At 42.2% G+C, this 27,660-nt stretch overlaps 1 protein-coding gene across 1 annotated transcript in view; it reads right to left on the reverse strand.

Annotated features, from left to right (window-relative positions):
• The window catches only part of SH2B2 (SH2B adaptor protein 2), a 59,700-nt gene extending 37,641 nt beyond the window's left edge, over positions 1-22,059 (reverse strand). The window contains exons 1-2 of the mRNA XM_063297921.1: positions 21,881-22,059; positions 9,119-9,264 (exon numbers count right to left, since the gene is read on the reverse strand). The gene's annotated coding sequence lies outside the window, so the exon portion shown is untranslated. The remainder of the gene's footprint in view (positions 1-9,118; positions 9,265-21,880) is intronic.
• Positions 22,060-27,660: the final 5,601 nt, after the last annotated feature.

Here is a 27,660-nt window from a genome sequence, read left to right on the forward strand (position 1 = left end):
ATGGCCTCTCCAAATGGGGATCTCTGCTCCAACCTGTCTGATTCCATCACTGTTTTAAAGGAAATGAAACTTATATTTGTAAGGATTGCCTATTCTAAAACACCATCAGACTCATAAGCAGGATCACAAAGATATCTCATTTATTAAAGAATAGTATGCAGGATCACAAAGAAAGCCGAGAATGGAAAAAGCGCGCCAAATGCAAACTAAAAACCCTCGGTACAAACGAGATCCCTCCCCCCATAGAATCTTCCCAGGCTCACAATCCCAGGCTTCTGATGGTCCGCGGGAAAAGTCCTTGAGCAGAGCAAATAACCCAAACACATTCCATTGAAATGAACATAGATACAGAGCTTGGCACAAGGTTTCACAGCAGCTCCCTCCCAACAGAAACGCGCGTCAGCACCATGGCATGTGAAACATTACGATCTACAGTGCACATTGAAACAGTGAACATGACAATATTCTTATTTCATTTCTCCAACCTGCAAAGGATTCAGGACAATGCAGTAGTTATAGTGCTAAACTAAGACTGGGAAGACCCTGGAAAATGACTGGGGGATTTGGGACCCAGTTACTCTCTCTCAGTTAGATATATCTTATGGGGCTATAATAGCAAGCCAAACCCCGGAGAATGAAGTACCATGTTCCATTCCCTGAGTTTCTAGAGGAAAAGAGGGATGTAATCACATAAATAAAATGAGAGAAAGAAAACTGAATTGGCAAATACTACACCGCTTGGGGAAAAAGCATTTCTGATTAGCTGAGCAGACCTAACACAATAATGGAGGATAATATTAAGTTATCTTGGCATGCAAATACTAGGAAACTCTCATCACAGAATTCTTTTGTCACTTGTAAAAATTCAAAGACCCTTTGAAGACTTAAACTGAGAAGAAGAAACACAGATCATGATAATTCATGATACATCCCTTGTTCAAATAAAGCCCTTTCCAACATGAATCCTAACCAACAGCCCATTTTTGGCTAGGAAAGTTAGAAAGAAAGTGGGTTCAAGAGAAGCAAGAATTGCCAGGAAAAGGGCTTTTCAATTCCAAGAACAGCATTTAATTGAGAAGAGGGAGAGATAATGATAGAATTTCTTCCCCCAATGGAAGATTTCAGTTTTACACGAAAATGGAGGAATGACAATCAAGGCTTCAGTGAAGAGTCACAATGGGATTGCTTTTCAGTTACAAGAAAAGCAAGGCTTTGTTTCTTTTCTTTTTTAAAAAAAAGCCAATAAAAGGGAATTGTTGAGACTCAGAGCCTGCCAGTTCACATCTCAGCATTCAAGGAATTTTACAAGAGTTTCATCTATTAAAAAGCACAGAGATACAAGGCGGCACCAAACGGCACCACCACAAGATGATTGGCTTACAGTCCGGTGCAAAACAGTGCCAGTAAGAAACACAGAGAAAACTCTAGTGTAAATTTTGGTGTCTTTTCCAGCAGTCCCTCAGATATACACCAAGATCTATAGACAATCCATTTCAGTAAAAGTCAAAATGCAAGGACTAGCTGGAAGTTTAGCCTTCTCTCCTTTTCATTCTGTTTCGTATAAATGTTGCAAAAATTCAGGGCTAAATTCTCCCTTTCCTCAGGAATAGTTTGGACACTTAGAAGAGCAGAATCCTAATACCCCTGGCTAAATCCCACTCCAGTCTAGTCTTCTGCTCCTACATGGCCAACTAAAGGGGAAAAGGAAGCCCAATTCACCACTTTGTGGTCCAGACAAGCAAGAGGCATTAAGTGCAACCTTCTTGGTACACAGAGGTATGGATTTAACTGTCAGAGTCAGTTCTAATTTTTTTCAATCAAGAATCAGAATTCCAAAAGCAAGAGAAAAAAGGGAAAAAAACAATAAAAAGGTGGAAAAGTGATACATCCAAGACCTTTAAAATTAAAACCTACTAGAACCACCATCCTTCCAAAATCACATCATTTTACTCTTGTTCAACCAAGGACATTTCCAGGAATTTGTGAGGGTGACAGAAAATAATCTTGCAACCTTCTTTGGCTGAGTGGAGCAACATCTCAACAAAGGTTGCAGTCCTCATCTACTCTCCAACTCCTCAAGAACAGGTCCATTCAGTTTTGGGGATATTATATATATGTTTCCTTAGGCTTAGAGGTGGCTTCAGTTGTAGACAGCCTTCATCATACTTCCCCTTTGAAAGTGCTAAGGTAAGGTATTGAAACAGGCAAGGACAAAGCTCTGCAGTGTGGCACACACATTCCTGAAGAGCTTCCTATTAAACCTCAACCTATGAAACCCAGGGGTCATGCTCAATAGCTTTTTGCTAATCTGTATTGCAAATATTTATTCTTTATTCTGTGTGGTCACTAGAAATCGAAAACGACTTAATGGCATATACAGTAATCATCATTTTCTTCTTTTGCCCTATCAAATCCCAGCACCACTAAAAACTTGAATAGCCATGCTATTGAGGGTCTTCCTGGATGCCTTTCTCCAGGTGAAGATACAGTTACCTGGAAAAATCAAAGCAAGTAAAAAGCCACTGGTGAGAAATCAAGTCTGCATATCCGAACCTATGCCTCCAATTTCCCAATTTGCAAGACATCAGAATGTATTTGCAATGTGTCTAAGAACCTAGATTCTGGCTCTCAGAAATCTAGACAGAACGATTCTCAGCAAGTACAAGTTTTTAAGCATACGTACTTGAGAGCCATACAGCATCAAGTCTAAGACCCTCTTAAAAGATGCATCCTCTTCTCTGAATGTAATAGTAAATAAGTTTATTGTTGTAACCACAGATTATAAGAATACCATAAAATACAATGACATAACAATAAAATAGTGAAATTATAAAATAGAGTAACAGAAGTAGTATTAGACATAAAAAGGTTACAACAAAATAAAGCCAGAGCTACAACTAAGGACTTTAAGTTTCAATGACAGCAGAGCAAACGTAGCATGTCTCCAACTTCAAAGCCGTCTGTGCACAACCTGTGGCATTGGATTCCCTAGATTATGTGTCACCAAAAAAAAAATGGTTGTCTGGGCTCTGATCATAATCTGCTAATTTTGACAGATGATTCGGAGCTCTACCATAATCAGAGAGGAAGCAAACCTTCTTTCAATCAGTGGTTGATGCCAAACATCACTGTGTGAACTGTGATCATGTCTGGTACTTCTCTTTCTTTGCCTTTTCTCTAAAGTATATAGCCTTCCAGTATTGCAATTTTGCCTTGTTGTGGAGATGCCCAGTCCACATAGTTTTGTCTTCCTTTTTTTTTTTTTTTTTGGTCTTCTGCTTGCCGGGCTAAGAAGAAGAAAAAAACCCAAGAGGGAGAAGAACACAGAGATGGGGGTGAAGAATTGGGCAAAAAGCATGTGAGCCAATAGTGCCTTTTTGAGCAGCCATTTCGGCTGAATAAAGGCCCATTGCCATAGTTTTTCAAAGAAATTTGTAACACTTGCTTTTTCCCACCACCATCTTCAGTCTACTTATAATTAGTCATCTCTTGGACTTACACCAAACTAGCCAACCAAGAAATCCTTGGGTGTTTCCAAGTTCTAATCAAGAATAATTTCACATTCTAACAGCAAAGTAGAACCTTTGCTGCAATAGTTCTCAATGTGGCCTCCTAAATCCAATGATGGTCCTCTGTCACAAAAGCTCCCATCAAGGGTCCCCAATAACCTACTCAAAAAGGCAACAGTATGACAATTGAGTGATGAAACAGTCAGTTCATTTGAAGCACTGGAACAAGTTCTGGCTTCCCATGAGAGCCATATTTACACTACACAAATGCAGTGATCACTGGCCCCTTTGGGGATAAATTAGATGCCTAATTGAAATATGACACCAGTGTCATATTTTTGCTCAATGCATTATGGATCACTTTGACAGGGACCAGCAACATAGGCCTGCAAGTATCAAGGTGCTCCCAGAACCACTAGGAAGGGCATGCCAAAATTTTGTGAGATTTATCAGTTCAGATTTTGGTGTTTTCACCAGAGCCCTTGTGAAATGTTGGTGGCCGATGTGAAACCGCACAACAGCAAAAGGATTTTGGCCATTAATTTTTTAAAAACAAAAATTGACACCAAATATTTAAAAAGGCTGCCTAAATCACCACTGCTATGTCACTGGAATAATGAAAGCAGCCACACCCACCCAAAGAAACAGAAAAGCTGCTTGTGCACAGTTACTTATATATCAGTTTGCAATGCACATTAAAAACTCTCCAGTTTCACTTTTCATAATCTGGTGTCCCAGTGGATGTATTGGTTTGATTTAAACTAGCATTTGGACTACAGAAACTGTTTTCTCTGCTGTATTCTTTTTAACCTCAAGGTTGTTCCTATACCACTGGGTACGTAAGATATATAATTTTCAGATAAAAAGGCAATTAAACAAAATAAAACTAATATACATATTAAGATAAAACCAGAGGGGAAAATATTCATCATAATACAGAATAGGGCATTAAAATCACTAAACATTCTGTGGAATAATATAGTCTATTACCTATCTCAAACATAGTAAGTTAGGGCAATAAACAAGTAATAAAAGATAACACTGTCTTGTTCGGTAAGCCTATACTATTATTGTTACTTGCTTATTGTGGATTTTATTGTCAATAGCTGTACCAGGCATATGTTGTACAAATACCTTAAGTGAACTCTTAAAATCTTTTCTAGTTTTCAGTAGTGATAATCACTCTTCACAGAAGCTGTTTCCAGTCCCCTGAGCATCCTTACTACCCATCCCTGCATCTGGTCCAGTTTTTTGAATCCTTGTTAAAGTGTGGTGCCCAGAACTAGACGCAAAAATCAGACTAGGAAATGTTATTAAAGGGACACTGAAGTAGGGTTTAAATTGCATGAGGGGGGAAAGGAGAGGAAGACAAGGTGGTTATGCAGAGGCAGCATCTGCCTCTTAATCAAAAATTGTTAATCTGAATAGGTACTACCAGATTCCTTCAGAGTTTTGGATGCCACAGACTAATATGGCTCTCCTCCCACAATGTCTACGATATTCAAAGTGAGATATTATTGGGGGGAAAAAATAAGAGAGAACCATTTCCTCTGGAAAGCCCACAAGGTAGGGGTGGGGGGCCCAGAGTCTAGATGGGCTCAGGCATATGATCTAGTAGGGCCCTTCCTGTATTTTTATCTTTCAGCCCAATGTATTTCAGTCCAAACCAATAAATCATACAAACATACAGACATACCCACCACACCCTTTCAGATTAAGCAGAATTGTTAAACGGTAGAAAAGATGTAAGAAATTGTAACCTAATAAAATTAAAGGCATACAATAAGAGGAGAGGAAAGAAAAGGAAATCCAACCACGTGTAGTTTACACCAACACCATTTACTACATCTTCCCATACCTTTCGATCCTTGCAAACTGTCCTTGTTTCCAACAAAACCATACACTTCATGTAGCGCCTTTTCTTCTTTAAACTTCTCAATTCTCTACAGCCTCCCGAATCAACAGCTTCCTCTCGCCCTTTACTCTTCCTTCATGCATTTGTTTTGCAAATCAATCCACAGTTCTCTCCATATGACCAAACCACCTCAAAGTACTTCTGCATTAAGTCACTCATGCTTGTATTCAATTCACATTCCGTTAGCACCATTCATTCCCGCCCCTACTGCTACTTGTTCTACCACACACATTAACCCATTCTCTTAAATGTAATTTAAATTACATTTGTTTTTCATTTCTATGTAACGCAGCAGAAGCATGCTCTTAAACACAGCCATTTATGCTGCTTTCAACAAAAATTTATTTCTTGCAAAAGGCCACATACTACCACTGCCTCTTTCCATTTACACGTTTTTCCATCCATTTTCCCCTTTAGTACAGTAAGCAGTCTACCAAGGTACACAAATTCATCTATTTGCTCTAGTTTTTCACTGTTTATGTAGAACTTCCATAGAACTTATGTAGTTCACTCCATTTTCCTGTCAAACAAAACCAAAAACCTTGGTCTTTGATACATTAATTTTCAAATTCATACAGCACATTGCATCATACAGGCTAACATTTGCTGCAAATCATTCAGCTTTTCACTCATCAAGATGGCATCTTCAGCATACAAAAATACAGCGATATTCATGTCTCTGACAGATGCATCTCTAACCTCATCAAAAGCATACTTTATACATTCATCCATAACAATGGATAAATTGTTAGGTTATTCGTTTACCAGGCGAGCAGATATTATACATCTTTGTCTAGCCCCCTTCTCAATGTTGAAGCATTATTCAAGTGTTATACAGGTAGTCCTTGACTTATGACCAGAACGTCCTGTTTGCTGTTGTTAACCGAATCCCACGGTCATTAAGCAAGGCAACTTTCTTCCAGCTTTCCACAGCCAAGTCAGTGGGGAAGCCAGCAGGAAGCTGCAAGTCCCAGGCAGCTCACAAGCAGGCCAGCAGGCAGGTAAATGGCTGCTGCCAGATGGGGAAGGGCGCGAGGGAGGCGCAGCAAGGCTCGGGAGGGTGCACGGGCGGGGGAGACTTACCTCAGTGACTTGGAACCTTTCCTGCCAGCTTCCCCATTGGCCTTCTGGGGAAGCCATCAGGGAAAGTTTCAAATAGCGATCTAGTGATCGCAGGGCGCTGCAACCAGTCATAAGTGCGAGCCAGTTGCCAAGTGGCCAGATCACAATCACGTCACTGTGGAGGTGCTGGGATGACTGGAACTCCAAGGACCAGTTGTAACCACCATTCATTCAGTACCATCATAACTTCAAAAGGTTGCTGAACGAATGGTTGTAAATCGAGGACTACCTGTAGTTGAACAACTAACTCCCTCTGCAGTTTTGCATTTGCTCCTGCTATCTTTTCTTACTGGAGAACAAGAACAAAATTCCTCCAATTGTCAGGCACAGGCGCAATCTTCACACAGAGATGTAGTTGCACAGCTACTAGTTTACCAAATCACATCCTCGTTTAAACTTGTCTCCTGTTATACCATCCTCACCTTCAGATTTACTATTTTTCAACATTTCTCAGTATTTATGACTTCCTTTTCATACATATTTTTGTCCGCATTTGCATTTATATCATTCTGTTCAATTCTATTCTTTTACACATCATTCTCTTAAAAATTACTCCTCCTCTCAGCATTCTCTCACTTCAGTTTCATCCCAAATAATTTCATTATTTTCATTCCATTTACTCCACTGGAGGCTTCTTTAATACCTTCACTCACTTCCAAAATAATTCCTTGTTGCTATGAAAATCACTATTTTCTGTCTTTTAATGTTAAAAACGCCTTGCTTTTTGACCACACTGTTTGCCAATATATTTTTTCCCTACACACATTATACAACACCTCTCTCATCTTCATTTTTTTGCAGCGATCATTCTCCTATATATGCTTTTTTCCCTCATCCACAGCTTCTTTCATTTCATCATTAGACCAGGCACACTTTCACATACCTCCTACTAGCACAATTCCAAACATTTCTGTGGGCTCTGTAACCTAATTCTTTCCACTCTGTTCCAAGCAGCTTCCACATGCTCTTTCCTTACATCCACTTTCTGCTCATTTTGTTGAGAGAGGAATCGATTTTCTAACTTGGTGTGGCGTACGTTCTAGTTTCTTTTACCTTTTTCTTTTTCTTTCACATTCATTTTTCCCAGGATCTGCTCTGGACACTGCCAAATAACAGACCGTATCACATTCAGAATTTCTTATCACCCTGGTATCCATCCCAAATTCTGCCTTTCGTCATAAATAATCAATCACACTTTTCAATTAATTCCTTTTCCATGTGGATGCTTGCTTAAACTATGTACCAGAAATAAACCATTTTCTAAGTAGCTATTCACTAAACAGTCACTGTTTAGAAAGACCTATGTAGGTTTTTTAAAAAAAATGGATTTCCATGCAGATTTTTAAAACTGTACATTAATGTAGAAACTGGACAAAATGGATGAAAAGTGAAGTGGTCAGAAGTTGAAGATACTGTACCTCTAGAGATAGAACTATGGAGTTTTGCATGGCTGGGTTTATACACTTGCTGGTGCTACCAGATTTTGGCTGCAAAAATCTGGATAATCATCAGAAGACAGGAAAGACTTCTTTGGTTCTCTTGGTTTCCATCTAGTGGTCATCCAGATATTTACAATCCATATATGGTAGCCCTGGACAATGTACAAAGCCATAGTTTGTTTAATAAGCCACAACTGCCTGAATTTGTTTAGAACACTAAGCCATAAGCCATGTGGGCAACCCATAGTCTGCTTGTTCCTCTCCAGCTCCCTCTTTTTAGGCCCCTTAAAAGAGCACCTTTAGATATGGCAGAGCTACTTTTGGGTGTGGGAGGGAGGTGGCATATATATAAGAGGATTAAAGGGCAAAATGCATGGCTTAAAACACATTTCATTGCTTGGAAAATCCCAACTGACAAAAAAGTGGGCAACTCCTTGTATTTTGTGTTTAGCATTAACAGACAACCACTGTTTTCAGTTTCAACCACAGATAAAAGACGGAAATTCTACTCTGCCCATTTCAGAGGTAACCAAGCCCATGCCCCTAGCAGACGCCTGGAGGCCAAAAAAAATCAAAGTGTGGTCCCTGAGTGCAAAAAAATCCTATCCACACCTGCCATACTTAATACCCAAACTACATCAAATTTAGAGAGGCTTTCTCTATTATTATATGGTCTTTGAAGTTTTTTTCACTCTAGTATCCATAAAGTACCTGTTAGTACAACTTTGAGGCTCATCCTGAAGGTTTACCTTTTTATCCATGCCTGCCCTCTGTAAATATTATGGGTCTTTTCCCTCTCCTTTCCCCTCACTTTTTAATGCACGTATGCTTACAGTATATTCTTCATTGGACATTTGTTTTAATGCCCTTGTTGTACTTTAATGATTTTCATTTCGTAAACAGCTTTCAAATGATTACATGGGAAGCATTACAACAATATATTAAATGAATAAACCATGGCCTGTAAGCCACAATGGCAGTTCATACAACCACTCAGCCCAAACCACACTACTTCCACCTCTCCAACTTGTGTGAAATCAGCCCCAATCACCGGATTACCAATTTGTGCTGAGTCTCAGCTTATGTTGTAAAATGCCAAGTGTGCTAAGTGATCTTTATTAATAGCCACTTACTTGGATGGTCACCAGTCTTACTACAGCAGGTTTGATTTCCAAGTATCTGTGCTTTGAACTTCAGGTTGAGCAGAATTAAAAATACAAGCGACATTTATTTCTGGCCATGCCATGCTGGATCCTCACATCTCCTTGTTGAGAAACAGCTTTAAAAAGAAAAAGAGAAAAGATGCTTAGGAGACAACCCACAGAATGCAACATAAACAGGGCATCAGTCTGGCTGTCCATGTTCATTCCTGTTAAAGGCAGTTGTTAAGGTCCTGCTTTTCCATTCCAGCTTCCCCCATCAAAAACAGCCCACAGCTTAATGCGAGTATTATGACTTTCCATTCAACTGCTTACTCTCCCATCCACCCACTAAACTCAAGTTTTGACTTCCTGCCCAGACCGGCTAAAGGGTCCGTCTGTCATTCAAGGTTTAGAAAACATTTGTCCAGAGAAGCAATAGAACCCTCTCAGATTGTTTCTCTACTGCCCTATTAGGAATTGGTCCAGCTGTGTAGTAAGTAATAACGGTCCTCAAACCAGACAATTTTCTTCTCTTCCTCCCCCCACTTTTTTTCCCCCTAGCAAGAAGAAGAAAAAAAAAATCAGCAAAAACAGGAAATCTGCATCCAGAGCACACCATCAAGTCTGTTAGACATGGCAACACAACCTGACTTCTGACTGAGAGTGTGCAAATTTATTTATAGATGCCTGTGTTGTTAATGGACTTTCACATGGCCTAGAAACGTGAAATTTGATACAAAAGAAGCTACAGTGAGATCACTAGAAGATGCTAAAAATAAGACCATTTCCCATTTTTATTCTCCTGGGCTTTTCAAGTCTTTGATTTCAACCCAAGTTTCTATCCCAATAGGTGCCTTTCCCATGCATTTTAGTTCATTTACGTTGATGCCACAACTATTTATTTTATCACAGTGAGCTGCTCAGAAAATAAGTTTCCTGGGCATCCAATATAAATGCTGCAAAGAAATGTGTACGCTTTGTTAGAGAAAAGAGGAGAAGATGTAAACCCTTGGACAGATGTTGTCCTTTCAGCCCACCAGAAAGCTAAAAATCAGAACATGGAAAATTGGAAAATAATTACTAGAAACCGGCAGGCATTAAGCATGACACTTATCTTGTAACAAAAGTGAGAATTCTTGGAGCCGGCAGAATAAATAGCAACAAAGCCACTGGTGGGACTGTTGAGCTTTTGTGGCTTCGCAGCATCTCACTCACGTGCAGGGCACAAGGGGACCGACTGATTCAACTAACAGCAACAGATAACGAATGTTTTACTTCCTAGTCATTAACACTGTTATATTTTTTTAAAAAAATATTTTTTAAAAGTAAGCCCATCAAACTTCTCAAGTCGCACTCCCTTGCAACTATATCAACGACATCAGTAATTCAGTTTCATTGGTGCTTCACGGATTGAGCCCACTGCCTCTTGTCTCCCAAACTTAACTCAAGGGGTGAGAATACACCCCCATCCTTATGTCTCACCAACACATCTTTTTGAGAGAAATTGGAACATATTCTTAAATGCATCATCTTTGAACAAAACCAGCTTTGCTACAGAGTGGGCAAAGGGGCTTTCTCAGGGACTGTTCTTCAACTTTGAATTATGTTATTTGTTGACTTGCAAAGTCTACATATCTTCTAGGAGCAATGAAATACATTTTTATTCAAATCAGCTTTGGTGAACACAGGCGAATGTACAGTTGTCTACGGAGGCTGATCCACCTTCAAGTCCACAATAAGGCTGTGAAGGCTAGAAATCCAGTCAAAGAAGTCTAATAAATTTAGGAGCATGGTAAATGTAAATCTATCAGTCTTCAGAAAAGACTTCTGGTGTCTCATTTTCAGTCCCTTCTGTGGGCAGAAACACAAGGGAGAAAGGATGTATGCAACACTGAGAAACTTTAGGGAAATATAATCCTGCCATTGCATCGTGTTACAGAGTTACTTCCTTAACAGAATCCAAGTAGGAAATTCAATTACATTAAACATGTAAGATGTAAGATTGCCCTAATTAGCAGCAATATAACAAACAGTAAATTAAACAAGGCACATTGGAGGACTCTGAAAGATCTCAGAAAGCATGAGCACAATCCATGCAAAGGGTTGATCCCTTCCAAGGGTGCCATGCCACAGTATTCCTGTTGCATCAATTCACTGATTTAACTCCAACACTGCTCCGCTATTTGGAAGCTCTTGTGGTACCCTGTTTCTGAAGCATCATCCCCTTGTGTTACCTAGTCCCCTGTTATGAGCTACAAGGTAGCCAATAAGATTTTGTTTTCCAGCTGTTCAAAGCAGGGGGGGTCCCTCCAATAGCCTACAGAAGTTGCCACCTTAATGTATTGCTTAATGACCAAGTGGGGGGGAAATTATGAGATATATTTAATTACTTGGCTTTTAATTTTAATTACATGCATACTTAAAGTTTTGCATTCACTTCATTCACTCACTTCATTCACTTCAGCCCCCAGCATGTCAATCAATGTAGCTTTTGGTCCAAAAGAAGGCTGTTCAAGATTACAGGTAGTCCTCACTTAATGACCATTGAGTGATGGTTCATACTTACAATGGTGCTGAAAAAACCAACTTACAGCCAGAGCTCACACAACCGTGGCTGCCTCCCTGCAGCCATGTGATCACAATTTGGGCACTTGGCAACCAGTTCACATTTATGACCATTGCAGCATCCTGTGGTCATGTGATCACCATTTTCAACCTTTCCGGCCAGCTTCTGGCAAGCAAAATCAATGGGGAACGGCATGATTCGCTTAATGACCATGTGGTTTGCTTTATGACCATGGTGATTCACTTAATGACCACTGCAAAAAAAGTTGTAAAATTGGGCCAGATTTACTTAATGACCACTTCACTTAACAACTGAAATTGCAGTCTCAATTGGGGCTGTTAAGCGAGGACTACCTGTAAAGGATCCAACATGGCATTTAGAATTTATATATGCCTGTGGGTGGTTGGCATGCATTTCCCCAGATCCATTTTTGCAGGCCCCTAGATCCTCCAATATTGTGCTGCTGAAATCTAGTGGCACAAGTATCACTGTTTTGGGTTTGTATCCTGGTAGAACAACACTAATGCCCTGCATGCTGCAGCTGTTCCAGGGTGTTTTTTTTAAATGCTGATGTATAAAGTTACATCCAAATGTAATTGTATGACAGGTGTTTTTAAAACCATGGTTTACTGAATAAGCTACAGTGGCCTGGTTTACACATACCACTAAGCTTTAATGGGAAGAATCCACATATCATACTAAGCCCAAACAAATCACATTATGGCTTAGTGTAATAAGCAAATCAGATGATTGTTACTAGTCATATCTAATTCAAAGGGTAGGATTTTTTTTCACCTACAAAGGGCTGGATTCCAACGGAAGAGGTCACTTTTTGCTAGTACTGGATGCCAGTATCTTCACGGGACTCCAAAAATTATCATTATCTGGGTTCACAAAGGAAATAATCCACACTAAGCAGTTTCTATCAAACATTACCATTAGTGCCTCCAGCGTAGACCAGATCACCCACTACTTTAAGCAACACCAGCTCAAGAAAGACTGTTCCGCAGCACCAGCAGCTGAGATGAATTTCAGGAGAGCTTGGCCATATTTCTTAACACGAGAAGAAACCTGCTGAATGAGGCCCAAAGCCTGTTAGCCTGTCATTCTGGGTTACACAGTGCTATCTCCAAACCTTTGAGAAATCTGCACATTTTGGATCTCTTCCCTACCACTGATGGAACCAGGCTTTTGTTTCCTACTTGAAAGAACATTCCATTAAATGAATGACCTGCCCTGAATTACAGCCCACGGTGATTTTTGATGATGCAGCCCATGTAGAGCTGAGTAAATCCTTTGAAAGAGGGGCTTCAGAATGTGAAAAAAATGTGTCTTTCTTGGGGCTTCAGGGCTGCTTCAGAAGTGGCTCCTGGATGTCTGCAGGGGTGAACTGCATGCATCTGTAGAGAAAGTGTGAAGCAGCTTCTGAAAGAGCCCCACGTGCTTAGAAAGAGACATGCTGCTTTAGTTATTTGAAAAGAGCTGCTTCAAATGCACTTCTCCACATGCTAAAATACCTCTTTCTTTTGCTTTGCACAGCCCTATTGACAGGTAGTACAGGAATGTCCTAGAAGGCATCTGACCAGATTGTTCAAGATTAATTTTTATTTCCTTCCTAGGAAGCTACTTACTCTCCTAAAACGCCTTGTTGGGCGTGACTGTCTTGTCTTTAAGCAGTCGGCAGAAAGTAAAGACCAAATCCCACGGAGGTCCCAGGGAATTGCTTTGTAATAAATATTCTCAAAGGTTAAAGTTGCTGGTTAGGTCTATGCTCAGTTTTGTCTTGCTCTTAAGAATGCAACTGACCATTTCTGACGTCCCTCTGCTAGATTTTTTTTAATAAATAGATTGAATTGGACCACAGAGTTGATTTAGTCCTTGTTCCCAGTCTGACATCTTCCCTGTATGAAAGATGGATGGATGTCCCTGCTTCTTAAGGGGAAGAAAAGAAAAGCACTGGGAAAGGTGCATGATCTTCTCTATGTACAACTCTTAGCACTGCCTTTGGATGCGCCCAGGCTGTCAGGTTTATTAATTGCTGTAAATGACATACACGATTGCACTGTATTTATCTCTGAAATGCGATAGGAGGACTCTGGCTGCCTGCCCTACCGCACGGGGCTGAACATGCATATGCCTTAGTGCAGGGCTTTTCATACTGTGTTCTGATGAAGTTTAGGTTTCTACAAGAACTTGATTGGAGTCTTATGAGATATTAAGGGGGGAAAAAACTTCATTCAGACACGGCCAATTTTCTATCACTAGAGCTCTACCTCTTGTTCAGAGGTTCCAGGAACCTTTTTTTTCTTAACTAAAAGATCACACAGCCTGAAAACCCCTTGCCTTTGTGGAATACACCCCGGTCCATCTCTTTTCGGCCCCACTGCACTTGCTCCCCCCCGCCCAGCATCAATCTGTACAAATATCCAGAAGTAAAGTGTTAAATAGAGAAAGCTGCAGTATTTTCTTACTTGGGGCTGTGCTTGCCTACCCCAGAAAGTTAGGCAGCAGCATCAGGAAGGCAAAACAGTCCTTTAGGGAATAATAGCCAATCCTAAAAGCAATCTCTCCGCAAAGGATCGTTACCTTGTTGTGGTGCTGGAGCTTGAGCACCTCAATGATGCCATGAGCTAAACCGTGAAGGGCCACCCAAGACGGGAAGGTCATGACAGAGAGGTCAGACTAAATGCGATCCCTGGGGAAGGTAATGGCAACCCACCCCAGTATTCTTGCCGTGAAAACTAAATGGATCAGTACAACCAGAGATATGTCGGTATACCATCGGAAGATGAGACCCCCAGGTCGGAAGATGGTCAAAATGCTACTGGGGAGGAACAGAGGATGAGCTCAACTAGCCCCAGTCGTGATGACGCAGCTAGCTCAAAGCCGAAAGGACGGCTAGCGGCCGACGGTGCTGGTGGTGAACGGCGAATCCGATGTTCTAAGGATCAACACACCATTGGAACCTGGAATGTAAGATCTATGAGCCAGGGCAAATTGGATGTAGTTATTGGTGAGATGTCAAGATTAAAGATAGACATTCTGGGCGTCAGTGAACTGAAATGGACTGGAATGGGCCACTTCACATCAAATGACCACCAGATCTACTACTGTGGACAAGAGGACCACAGAAGAAATGGAGTAGCCTTCATAATTAATAGTAAAGTGGCTAAAGCAGTGCTTGGATACAACCCCAAAAACGACAGAATGATCTCAATTCGAATTCAGGGCAAGCCATCTAACATCACAGTGATCCAAATATACGCCCCAACCACAAATGCTGAAGAAGCTGAAGTAGAGCAGTTCTATGAGGATCTGCAGCACCTACTGGACAACACGCCTAAAAGAGATGTTATTTTCATCACAGGAGACTGGAATGCTAAGGTGGGCAGTCAAATGACACCTCGAATTACAGGTAAGTATGGCCTGGGAGAACAAAACGAAGCAGGACATAGGCTGATAGAATTTTGCCAAGACAATTCACTCTGCATAACAAACACTCTCTTCCAACAACCTAAGAGATGGCTTTACACATGGACTTCACCAGATGGACAACACCGAAATCAGATTGATTACATCCTTTGCAGCCAAAGGTGGCGGACATCTGTACAGTCGGTAAAAACTAGGCCTGGAGCTGACTGTAGTTCAGACCATGAACTTCTTCTTGCACAATTTAGGATCAGACTAAAGAGATTAGGGAAGACCCACAGATCAGCTAGATATGAGCTCACGAATATTCCTCAGGAATATGCAGTGGAGGTGAAGAATAGATTTAAGGGACTGGACTTAGTAGATAGGGTCCCGGAAGAACTCTGGACAGAAGTTGGCAGCATTGTTCAGGAGGCGGCAACAAAATACATCCCAAAGAAAGAGAAAACCAAGAAGGCAAAATGGCTGTCTGCTGAGACACTAGAAGTAGCCCAAGAAAGAAGGAAAGCAAAAGGCAACAGCGATAGGGGGAGATATGCCCAATTAAATGCAAAATTCCAGAGGTTAGCCAGAAGAGATAAGGAATTATTTTTAAACAAGCAATGCGCGGAAGTGGAAGAAGACAATAGAATAGGAAGGACAAGAGACCTCTTCCAGAAAATTAGAAACATTGGAGGTAAATTCCAGGCAAAAATGGGTATGATCAAAAACAAAGATGGCAAGGACCTAACAGAAGAAGAAGAGATCAAGAAAAGGTGGCAAGAATATACAGAAGACCTGTATAGGAAGGATAACAATATCGGGGATAGCTTTGACGGTGTGGTCAGTGAGCTAGAGCCAGACATCCTGAAGAGTGAGGTTGAGTGGGCCTTAAGAAGCATTGCTAATAACAAGGCAGCAGGAGAAGACAGCATCCCAGCTGAACTGTTCAAAATCTTGCAAGATGATGCTGTCAAGGTAATGCATGCTATATGCCAGCAAATTTGGAAAACACAAGAATGGCCATCAGATTGGAAAAAATCAACTTATATCCCCATACCAAAAAAGGGAAACACTAAAGAATGTTCAAACTATCGAACAGTGGCACTCATTTCACATGCCAGTAAGGTAATGCTCAAGATCCTGCAAGGTAGACTTCAGCAGTTCATGGAGCGAGAATTGCCAGATGTACAGGCTGGGTTTAGAAAAGGCAGAGGAACTAGAGACCAAATTGCCAATATCCGCTGGATAATGGAAAAAGCCAGGGAGTTTCAGAAAAACATCTATTTCTGTTTTATTGACTATTCTAAAGCCTTTGACTGTGTGGACCATAACAAATTGTGGCAAGTTCTTAGTGGTATGGGGATACCAAGTCATCTTGTATGCCTCCTGAAGAATCTGTATAACGACCAAGTAGCAACAGTAAGAACAGACCACGGAACAACGGACTGGTTTAAGATTGGGAAAGGAGTACGGCAGGGCTGTATACTCTCACCCTACCTATTCAACTTGTATGCAGAACACATCATGCGACAAGCTGGTCTTGAGGAATCCAAGGCTGGAGTTAAAATCTCTGGAAGAAACATTAACAATCTCAGATATGCAGATGATACCACTTTGATGGCTGAAAGTGAAGAGGAACTGAGGAGCCTTATGATGAAGGTGAAAGAAGAAAGTGCAAAAGCTGGCTTGCAGCTAAACCTCAAAAAAACCAAGATTATGGCAACCAGCTTGATTGATAACTGGCAAATAGAGGGAGAAAATGTAGAAGCAGTGAAAGACTTTGTATTCCTAGGTGCAAAGATTACTGCAGATGCTGACTGCAGTCAGGAAATCAGAAGACGCTTAATCCTTGGGAGAAGAGCAATGACAAATCTCGATAAAATAGTTAAGAGCAGAGACATCACACTGACAACAAAGGCCCGCATAGTTAAAGCAATGGTGTTCCCTGTAGTAACATATGGCTGCGAGAGCTGGACCATAAGGAAGGCTGAGCGAAGGAAGATCGATGCTTTTGAACTGTGGTGTTGGAGGAAAATTCTGAGAGTGCCTTGGACTGCAAGAAGATCAAACCAGTCCATCCTCCAGGAAATAAAGCCAGACTGCTCACTTGAGGGAATGATATTAAAGGCAAAACTGAAATACTTTGGCCACATAATGAGAAGACAGGACACCCTGGAGAAGATGCTGATGCTAGGGAGAGTGGAAGGCAAAAGGAAGAGGGGCCGACCAAGGGCAAGATGGATGGATGATATTCTAGAGGTGACGGACTCGTCCCTGGGGGAGCTGGGGATGTTGACGACCGACAGGAAGCTCTGGCGTGGGCTGGTCCATGAAGTCACGAAGAGTCGGAAGCGACTAAACGAATAAACAACAACAACAAAAGCAATCTAGATCTTTAGCAGCTGTTCCATTAGGTCTACCCCAGTGTTGACCTTAAATTTTCTACGAAAATGGTCTTTCAGTAAAACGACATCCCTAGAAACTCAAGCCAGCAATATGGGCAGCCAACTCAACTTCCATTGAGCCAATATAGTTTATATATCAAAGTTACACCTGAGCAGAGTTTGGACCAAAACAAGTGGTTAAGGTGTCAGGCTAAAATTAATCTGGGAGACCCAGATTAAAATCCTCACATACAGGTAGTCCTTGCTTAACAACCACAACTGGGACCAGAATTTTGGTTGCTAAGTGAAACAGTCATTAAGTGAATCTGACCTAAATTTACCACCTTTTTGCAGTAGTTGTTAAGCAAATCACCATGGTTGTTAAGCAAACCACATGGTCATCAAACAAATCACACAGTTCCCCATTGATTTTGCTTGCCAGAAACCAACCAGGAAGGTCAAAAATGGAGATCACATGACCATGGGATGCTGCAATGGTCATAAATGTGAACTGGTTGCCAAGTGCCCAAATTGTGATCACATGACTGTGGGGATGCTGCGACAGTCGTGAGTATGAGGATCGGTTGTAAGTCATTTTTTCCATCATCATCGTAAGTCCGAACCATCACTTAAAGAATGGTTGTTAAACAAGGACTACCTGTAGTTCTGCACTGAGTGATCTGATTCTGACACCATTACTGTCATCCTTCCCTACAAGGATAAATCAAGGAGTGAAGGAGAACTATCCATCCTCCCTGAGCTTCTTGAAAGGAAGGGGGATCACAAGTAGGTAAAAAAATTAAAACAAGTGTCAGAAGAATCCTGGCACGCGTAACTCATGTCCAATTCAAGTGCTGGTTATCACCTTCAAAGCCCTACATGGCATGAGTCCAGGTTACCTGAGGGACCGTCTCATCCCCGTTACATCAACCTGTCCCACCCGGTCATGCAGAGAGGGCATGCTACGGACCCCGTCTGCAAGAGAATTCCATCTGGCAGGGTCCAGAAGGCGGGCCTTCTCTGCAGCAGCTCCCGCCCTCTGGAACATCCTTCCCCGGGAGGTGAGGTTGGCCTCCTCCCTTCTGGACTTCAGGAAATGGCTGAAGACCTGGTTTTGTCACCATACCTGGAGTGGGGAGAAGAAGAGCCACTCTTGGGGTTGGTTGGTTCCCTAGCCCTGCTGGAACCAGTCCTGTCCCCTTTGGGTGGAATTAGATCTGCCATCACTTAGATTTTATTATATTTCATATGTATATTTATTGATATTATTTTGATTTTATTGAATTTTATACTGTTTTATTGTGAACCGCCCAGGGTCCCCTGAGTGGGGGAGATGGGCGGTAATAAAAATATGATAAATAAATAAAAAATAATCTGACCTGCGGGGGGGGGGGGACACAAGTTTAAGGTACTTGTATTCATGCGTTATGAGGATCTACTCAGTTGAGGAATATCAGTATGTTACATTATATGTTATTTCTTCTGTGATGTTTTTTCTTTCTTCTAATTATTCCCCAATGTAATCTAAAATACTAGACAGCTTACTGTCCTCTGCTCCTGTTGCTGACATTGCCAAATCATTAGGCTGGCCTAATATAAAATCTTCTATTCATTATGTGATGGTGGAAAAGGGGATTTACCTGACCTGCATTGCTGATGCTTGTTTGAGGAACTTGGAGTTTGGACTCTTCCAGGTGCACCATCCTGACACATGGTACAGCAGCAAGACAGACTCAGGTCCCAAGGAGGCAGTGGTGGCTGGGGGCTTAACCTCCCCCACATTGGCTGGGGAATTCTGGGAATTGCAGTCTTAACATACTGAGAGGGCACTGCGTTGGGGAAGAGTGTTGTGGTTGAGAAATTGGACGACTAGATTGTGCATTTTGCAGACCAAGTGAAAAACTACTTTATTATTAGATTACTGCGTTATCTAGTTAATTACAAAACCTACAACCCATTTTGCTGATGCAAGAAATCTAAAGCAGGTTATGGCCTTCAGTTTTTAGAAAACATGAATTTTCTTGCATGCTGCTACCTTTTTTGTTTCTTACTTTAAGAATGGATGTCATATTTTATATAGTGTAATTGTTTATGGGTTTATTGCCATTCTATGAACCACCTTAAGAGAGTTTGGGCATCACAGACATGCAATTAATACATTAATAAAACACACACACACCTTTTCCAAATTCTGTTTGGTCCTTTTCTTTTCTATCTAATACAAAAGGCAAACCACTTGCCAACAGGGTTCAATATTTTCTCAAATGAGGATTGATGATCCATCCACAATATGCAACAAACATTGATTCTGAAGTCCAACTTTTTTTTCCCACTAGGCAATCACCAGGCTACATAGTTCAGAAAAAGGAGGGAAAGCTGTCCATTTTTAATTTCCCATTGCTGACCCACCATCTCTCCAAGTTTAAGGGACAGAAAATCCTGTTTCTTTTACACACAGCAGTAAGCTCCTTTAGCCAGAGTAGAAATGCATTACCAAATTAAGGCATTATATTTCCATGTAGATCCCAAGTAGCATAACCAAAAGACAACAGATCTAGGAACGCATCAACAGAACCTAGCTCTGTTCTTAAAGCAGCTAATTTTACCCTTATCCCAGCAGAATCCCTAAATGTGGCTTTTCCCTCTAAGGGAAGAGTCAATATTCACGACTCCCTTCTGGGGAGGAAAAGAAATCTCTATGCATGGCTCAGGGTTGCAGCAAAAAGCCCCAGTGACTTCCACCTTCGATGGAAGATCTTTGCATGCAGAGCACATAGTGAGACACATGTGTGTACACACACAGACACACAGACACAGACACACACACGGTCTTTACAATGCACTGTCTTGAATGTACCAGCCAATCATATCGATGGGCCTTTTGCTAGTAAATATATAATGCAGCAAGGTGTGGGTTGAAAAGCAGGGAGGTGGGAAGGCAAAGGAAAAGATCAGGGGATGCTGCTATCTCTGAATAAAGGGGTTCCCTGCATCAGATCAGAGCATAAAATACGCCAAGCACAGCAAATACCTACAAGGAGTGGGGCAAGCCATTTTGCTGTTTCAGGCAGAGAAACGAATATTGTCTCTTCCCTAGGAAGGATGCAAAGCAACACAAATTATTTTAGCCCCCGAGGCAGAAAATCCCACCAGCACTTCCCTGGCAATTAAAAGAATTAAATAAAATTAGATAATCCTCAGTCTGCTGTCCCTTCATTACACCCATAGCCAGTTGTCTGAGGCAGCCAGCTCACTCCATCTCACCATACCGGCCTCCTCAGCAGCACAGCACGTGGCTGTGGCGAGTCATTAATAAGGAAGCCCATTGATTAAAAAGGAAGGTGGGTGGAAATGTGCAGCCCATCTGGAACCATTTACAACCCTTCCTGCAGCCAAACAATCATCTGTGAGTCAGGCAGCCACTGAGATGGGACAAATGCAATTTCTGAAGCCTGGTTCACATCCAATGCCTGCCCTTGGCACAGGTGCAGGGACAGTGAAAGGCTGAAGGGAGATTCCCCCCCCACCAAAGTTTCCCTTCCTTGCATTTTCAGATAGAATTGTGAATGGACAAAGGTGTCACAGCATCCCAGAAATTAAGAGAGGGCTTCTTTCCAGAATTGTTCAATTCACAGAACATGGAATACCATTTGATCTTCCCACCAGGAACATGGAAACGGGAAAAGTTGATCTAGCTAAGTGTATGTGTATATGTATCCGTGTGTGTGTGTGTGTGTGTGTGTGTGTGTAAGGAATCCCAATGCTACATGAAAGGGAGGGGGTGTGAATCTCTCTCTCACCCCCACAGAGGTAAACACTTGCTGTTCAAAAGCAAAGAGGTGGGGGAACCAGCAGTAAGCCACAAACAAAAATAAGAAACACCTCCCCCCCATAATCTGGCTTAACTACCACCTACACTCGCCTACTGGCAGCACCCACTCTGATCCTTAAGAAATGAAGAGAACAAGGCAAATTGGTAAACCGAAAGAAGGATGGGAATATGCAGGGTGGGGGAGCGTGGGACCCCCCCAAAGCTTCACAAGCCAGCCACGCAACACACCCGAGTGTCTGTTAAGGCTACGAGGCTTAAAGCCGGGGAGGGAGGGATGCCCCGTTCGCTTTTCCGCGGGGTTCCCTTCCCCGAGGGGCCAAAGCTTTCCCTACGGACGTTACAACTGAAACAGGTCAGCGGGGAGAAGAAAGAAGAGGAACCCGCTGCTTTTCAGTCCGGACACGCGCCTCCGGCGCCCCCCACCACCCGCCCCCTTTACAAAAGGCGAACTCGAGGCGAAAGCGGGGACAAGAGAGGCGGATTCTGCCGCTGCACCGAAGGCGAGGGGGGCGAGGAGGGGAGGAAGCGAGGGGCCGGAGAGGACGGGGCGCAGCGCTCACCGGGCTCGGAGAGGCAAGGAAGAGGGGCTCCCGGCTCGGTCCTCCCCCAGCGGCCTCTGAGTCAGGGCGGAAGGACGGAAGAAAGGCGGCCGGAGAGACTGGCGAGGCAGCCGCGCAAAGCGCTCCGGGCGCCCAGCAGCAGCAGCAGCAGCGCAAAAGGGGCGCCCCCGCCGCCTTCCAGCCTCTCTCCGTCTCCTCCCACTCGCGCGGCGAAAGAGGGTTTAAAGGGACCGGCGGGCGGCGAAAGAGAAAGAAGTCACGTGACAAGCCCGCTGCTTCTCCGGCTCTGGGGGCCGCGTGCCTCGTTGGCGCAAACGGCTCCTCTGAGCATCTGCAGAGTGCCGCCTTAATGAGCCGCGCGGGACCGTGCTTCCTTTTTTTAAACGGGTATAAACGCGCAGGATCTTCCCCGCCTACGACTTAGTTGGATGGAGCTACTGCACTAAATCGAGGCTGAGTTGTCCGTACTGTATTTCCCCACCCCTGGCCTCTGGCGGTCTTCCGGATTTTTGCAGCCTCGATCCGGTAGCTTTAATGCATGCTGGCTCCAGATCCTGGAGGAAAGGGGTCGTAGGAATCTGACAAATAAATACCTGTACTACTGCAGGCAATTGGGTGCAGATGGTTTCATCCTGTAGGGTGGATTGGAGTGAGTTTCTCCTTTCTTAGAGGCAGCGTGGAAGCCTTTGAACCACTCAGCCCGGATAACTCCCTTGGGCCACAGCAGCTGTCCTGGTTCTTGGAGATGGGCCATCCCTGCCTTGTTTTGAGATCAAGAAGGTTCTCACTTCTCTGGATCAATGAAGCCTCAGTCTGACCTCCTGTTTCTCGCCAACATTCCCATTCCAAATTCATTGCCATTTCTGATTATTCCTTTTATTTGATTGATTGATTGATCATATTTGTACAGCTGCCCATTCTCACAAGAAAGTGACTCTGGGCGGCGTACAACACTCAGTTAAAAGAACCAATAAATACATATAAAACAATCCTTAAAACTATAAAAACAAAAACAAAACAGGAGAGGTTGATGTAACCGTAGTAAGGGAACCATCACAAAATCTTCCCAGATTCCTTCCTGTGTCCTTGCTGACAAATCAAGGAAACTTGATCTAGTCTCAGAAGTGACCAAGAATAGCCAGTCTTGTCCAACAGATGGTTTGCTTCCTACGCCCATATATAGGCCGATATTCCTTTTTTTTGACACAAAAATAATTTCCAAAGGCACAGTAAAGGGGGCTGCCATCCGTTGGTCACACATTGGCCAACAAATCGTCGTTCATAATACACCTGCTATGGAATTAACCATTTTTTCTGGATTTGTACAATTCATTGAAATATAATAGAGTCCATTGGAGTTGGCTAATGCATTTAAATAAATAAACTAACTAACTAACCTAGAGGGCTGAGTTCACACAACCTGTTGAGCCACAGACAAATCATGGTAGAAACCAAACCAGCTTAGTATTTTACATGAATGCAGATGCAAATTTCACAGGCCTGGTTAAGTAAGCTGTGTAAATGCAGGGGTTAAGTAGATGTTGCCCCTCTCTCAGGAACTGAGGTACCAATGATGAATTGGGAGGAAATGTGTTGTAGATTTCTTTCATGTGATTCACCTTCACAGTGCAGAACATGCTTCGCCAACCTACTGCCCTCAAAACATATTGGATGTCAATTCCCAGAATCCCTAGCAGCAAAACTGGCCATGTTGGCTAGAGATTGGAGCAGTTAAATCCAATAATTTTGGAGGGCACCAGATTATGGAAGCCTGGCATAGGAATTCCTAACCCCATCCCAAAGGATAATGGTGGAAGAAATGTGCCCACGATAGACCTGCGTAACTTCAGCAGGACTTCAACAGTGAAAAGTAGCTGATCATAGTGTAGATGGGTGGAAGTCAAGAAGGGGATGGGAGACTGCATTAAAAGCACTGGTGGGGGATGAATAATCTGGAATTGCTTCCACATTATGGAAATACTAGGCTACTCTAATCTAGTTCTGTCTGTTCTGACTGAGAGCAGTGCTGGAGAATCTAAAGCAGAGCATTTGATTCCTGTTTCTTTTAATTTGGAGGAGCCAAGGATTAGAAGGCAGATCTTCCTTACAAATTAGGGATAAGAATACAGGTAGTCCTCATTTAACAACAGTAATTGGGACTGGCAACTCCATCACTAATTGATGCAGTCATAAAATGCGATGTCATGTGACCATGCCGACTCATGGTAGCAGTTGCGGCAGTTCCAGTTGCCGTCGTTAGGTGAATCCTGTGTGGTTGCAGTGTCCACATGATCACCAGTTGTGACCTCCTGTTGGCTTCCCGATTGGCTGTGCTTGTCGGAAGTCAGCAATGAAGACTGCAAATGACAATCATGTGACCATGGAATGCTGTGACATCGTAATTGCGAGCCCGTTGTCAAGCGCCCGAATAACTATGACGTGACCACAGGGAGGCTGCAATCACCGCAACTATGAGGAACAGTCGTAAGTCCCCTTGTTCAGTGCCATCATAACTTTGAATGGTCACTGAATGAGTAGTTGCTGAACAAGGACTACCTGTAGTAAAGAATCCCTTGGACCTAAATGCTGAACCCTAAATGCTAAACTTGCTAAACTGGGTTCATAGTCAGAAGTCACATGGCAGCAGCTGTCCATCATACTCTGTTGAACCAATCAAAGCCTTTGTACAAGTAATCCTTGTTTAGCGACCACAATTGGGACTGGAAACTTGGTTGTTAAGTGAAGCAGTCGCTAACTGAAACATCACAATTTTACAATCTTACTTCAGCTTTCCCTTGCTTTACAGACTGCGAAGGTCATAAATGAGAGGATTGGTCGCAAAGTTACTTTTTCATCACCATCGTAACTGTGAACAGTTGCTAAATGAGGCAGTCGCTAAATGAGAACTACCTGGATCTCAGCTGTGTTGTTATTTTAGAGATAGAGGGATACTCCCACAAATTCAATTGTCAGTCTTCTGGGGAAGATATTGTTAAAAGTTTGCAATATTTGACATATTCAGTCTTATATGTAATGTTAATTTAGTACATTTTACTGGTACTGTATATAAGGTTCTGCCCACAGCAGTCCGTTTTGGATGTTTTAAGGGTATTCCTATGCACCTTTGGTTATGTCCATGCGGTGACGGCTCAATAGAAACCTTAAACCATATGTTGTTATATTGTTCTCTAAATAAGGACTCTAGATAGATCCTTATATATCCGTTACTGAAGAAATTTCCAGGCAGGGAGAGTGATTTCTATCTAATGCTACTTCTTTCAGACAAGGACCCGAAAATATCCTCCCAGGTTGCCCAGTTTTGTGCTACCATCTGCACAATACCCTGCACCATCACTTAGATTTAGAATTTCTTAACATAGTATTTTATTTCAATTTATTTTAGTATTTTCATTCTCCGTGTAGTCATGCCGGCCACATGACCATGGAAGTGTCTACGGGCAAACGCTGGCTCTTCGGCTTTGAAACAGAGATGAGCACCGCCCCCTAGAGTCGGACACGACTAGACTTAATGTCAAGGGAAACCTTTACCTTTACCTAATTGGATTGTAGTGTACTAATTGCTTTTGTTTTATATATATGTATTAATATAAGATTGTTGCTATTGTATAGTTTTATTGTGTCTGGCCTTAGGGCTGTAATAAACATGATGATGGTATATAAAGTTTTCAAATATTTAACAAGAAAATAAGAGGATGGGCAGTAAAATTCAACATTAGAATTTGTTGTATCTTTAGTTATATTACTTTCGGTGGCATTCACAGTGGGAGTCAAGGTGGCAAGCACGACTGTGAGATTGAAGCCCTGCTGTTTTTTACACATAAAATGGGCTTCAATCACACAGTTGTGGGTGCCATCTTGACTTTTTTGACTCCTCCATCCTGCCCATGCCTCAATTATTTTCCAAAACTGTTGAGCTTTTCACATTTCCACCACAAGTGATAATATGCTCATCTGGATGGAACAAAAAGGATCCTTAGATAAACTTGTCCAACAGCAAGCAAATGCTGATTGCAAAATATTAGCTTCCTGAATTTATCAGACTTCAGTGCTTTCTGCGGGCCCGCAGAAAGGCGATCAATACAAGGGCAGAAAAATCCTTAATGAAATCTCAGGCTAAGAGCCTATCGATCGCTCAGCTCTTCTCTTTAAAAATGTATATGAATGGGAAAGGAATTTTTGCATGTGCACTGCGGGAGGGGAGGGCGGTAACTGAGCAGGGAAAGTTTGATCAATGGCTCAGTGCAGCAAACGCAGACAGTACTTTGCTCAGAGAAAGATGCATGATTCAGCAAAACGCTCTTTGGAATAATAAAATCAAAAGCAAAAAGCCACCTAGAATCATTACAATAGGCAGCATTCAAATGTTGGCAAATAAATAAAACTATGCAATAACATCCCTTTTAAGAGAGCTGTTGTCCTTTTGCAGCAATTTGAGGTGGCTGAAAATGTCGGTATTGGCTATCAATCAGTTAAAAGTGAATTTGATAGAAAGAGTAACTGTCATGAGTACTGATGGTGAGCAGGAGGGGGCCTCTATCCAGGGGGGAAAACGCATGCGTAGCACTGAGGAGTTAAGCAGCCATTCAAAGAGACACAGATCAGACCCGCCTTAACCTTTGGGGTTTATCTGTCTGGGTTTTTCCCACGCTTCTTCAGTTTGTTAGGATTTTCTGTCTAATGTAGCAGTAATAAAGTACTAGAGACCTATTCCTTGTCTCAGCGTGGTTCCTGGCTGTTAGGACAGTAAGCATGAACTGTAACCCATGTTCTCCTAATAGGACATTCCTTTTCTGAACTTTCAGCTAACATTCATTCTATGGCTGCTGATCATGCTTGGTCTTCACTCATAAGTTTGCTGATATACATGTAGTCCTCATTTAGCAACCACAGTTGGGATGGGCAATGGTTGTTAAGTGAAGCGATCACTAAGTGAAACCATGACTGTGCTTAGGATCTTACTTTGGCTTTTCTTTGCTTTACAGACCTGCGAAGGTTGTAAATGCATGGACTGGTCGTAAAGTTACTTTTTCATTGCTATCGTAACTGCTAACGGTACTAAATAAGTCAGTCACTAAATGAAGACTACATGTACTACTGTTCTGTGTTCTGGTTCCCGACTGTTGTTCTGTTTCATCGGTTTCATCAATCTTTAGGCTTCCCGTGGGCATGATCATGCATCCCCCTTGATATTCAGTGTCTTCATTTTGGATGAATTTCTGTTGGACCTTGAATTTCCTAGTCAGGCAAAGAAAAAAAAAAGAATAATATTGGGATACCTTAAAGAAAAGGTATCTGGCCATCTCAGCTACTGTCAGCCATGGCTAGTTTGACAAAGCTCCGAAAAGTTTGCTAAGATCAGCCTTCTCCAATCTAGAAGGAATTTAAATCTAGCAGATCTGGAGAGCATTGGGATGGGAGAAGACTCCTCCAGGAACATTGTGCTATTTAAAACACTTGCAGTAAAAATATTTTTGCTCAAAAGTGATAAATAAAAGCCTCCTACCCAATTAAGCCTCTGCACTTTTACATGTCACTCAGTTGATCCACCCCCTAATTTTGCTGCCAGAGGAGAGTCCACTGGAGGTGGATGTCATGGCACATGCTCATCTTTGCTATTCTGTGGAATGGAGTCGATGTATTTATTTTCCTGCTACCAAGGGCATACTAAGGGCTGTTGCCTTTGTAGCAGGAGGATGATGAATTGCTATGTCTTCAATGGAGAAATGGAGCCCTGGGTTGGTTCAATATTTCAACTTATG

Source organism: Candoia aspera, chromosome 1, assembly GCF_035149785.1.
Source record: "Candoia aspera isolate rCanAsp1 chromosome 1, rCanAsp1.hap2, whole genome shotgun sequence".
NCBI classification, from domain to species: domain Eukaryota; kingdom Metazoa; phylum Chordata; class Lepidosauria; order Squamata; family Boidae; genus Candoia; species Candoia aspera.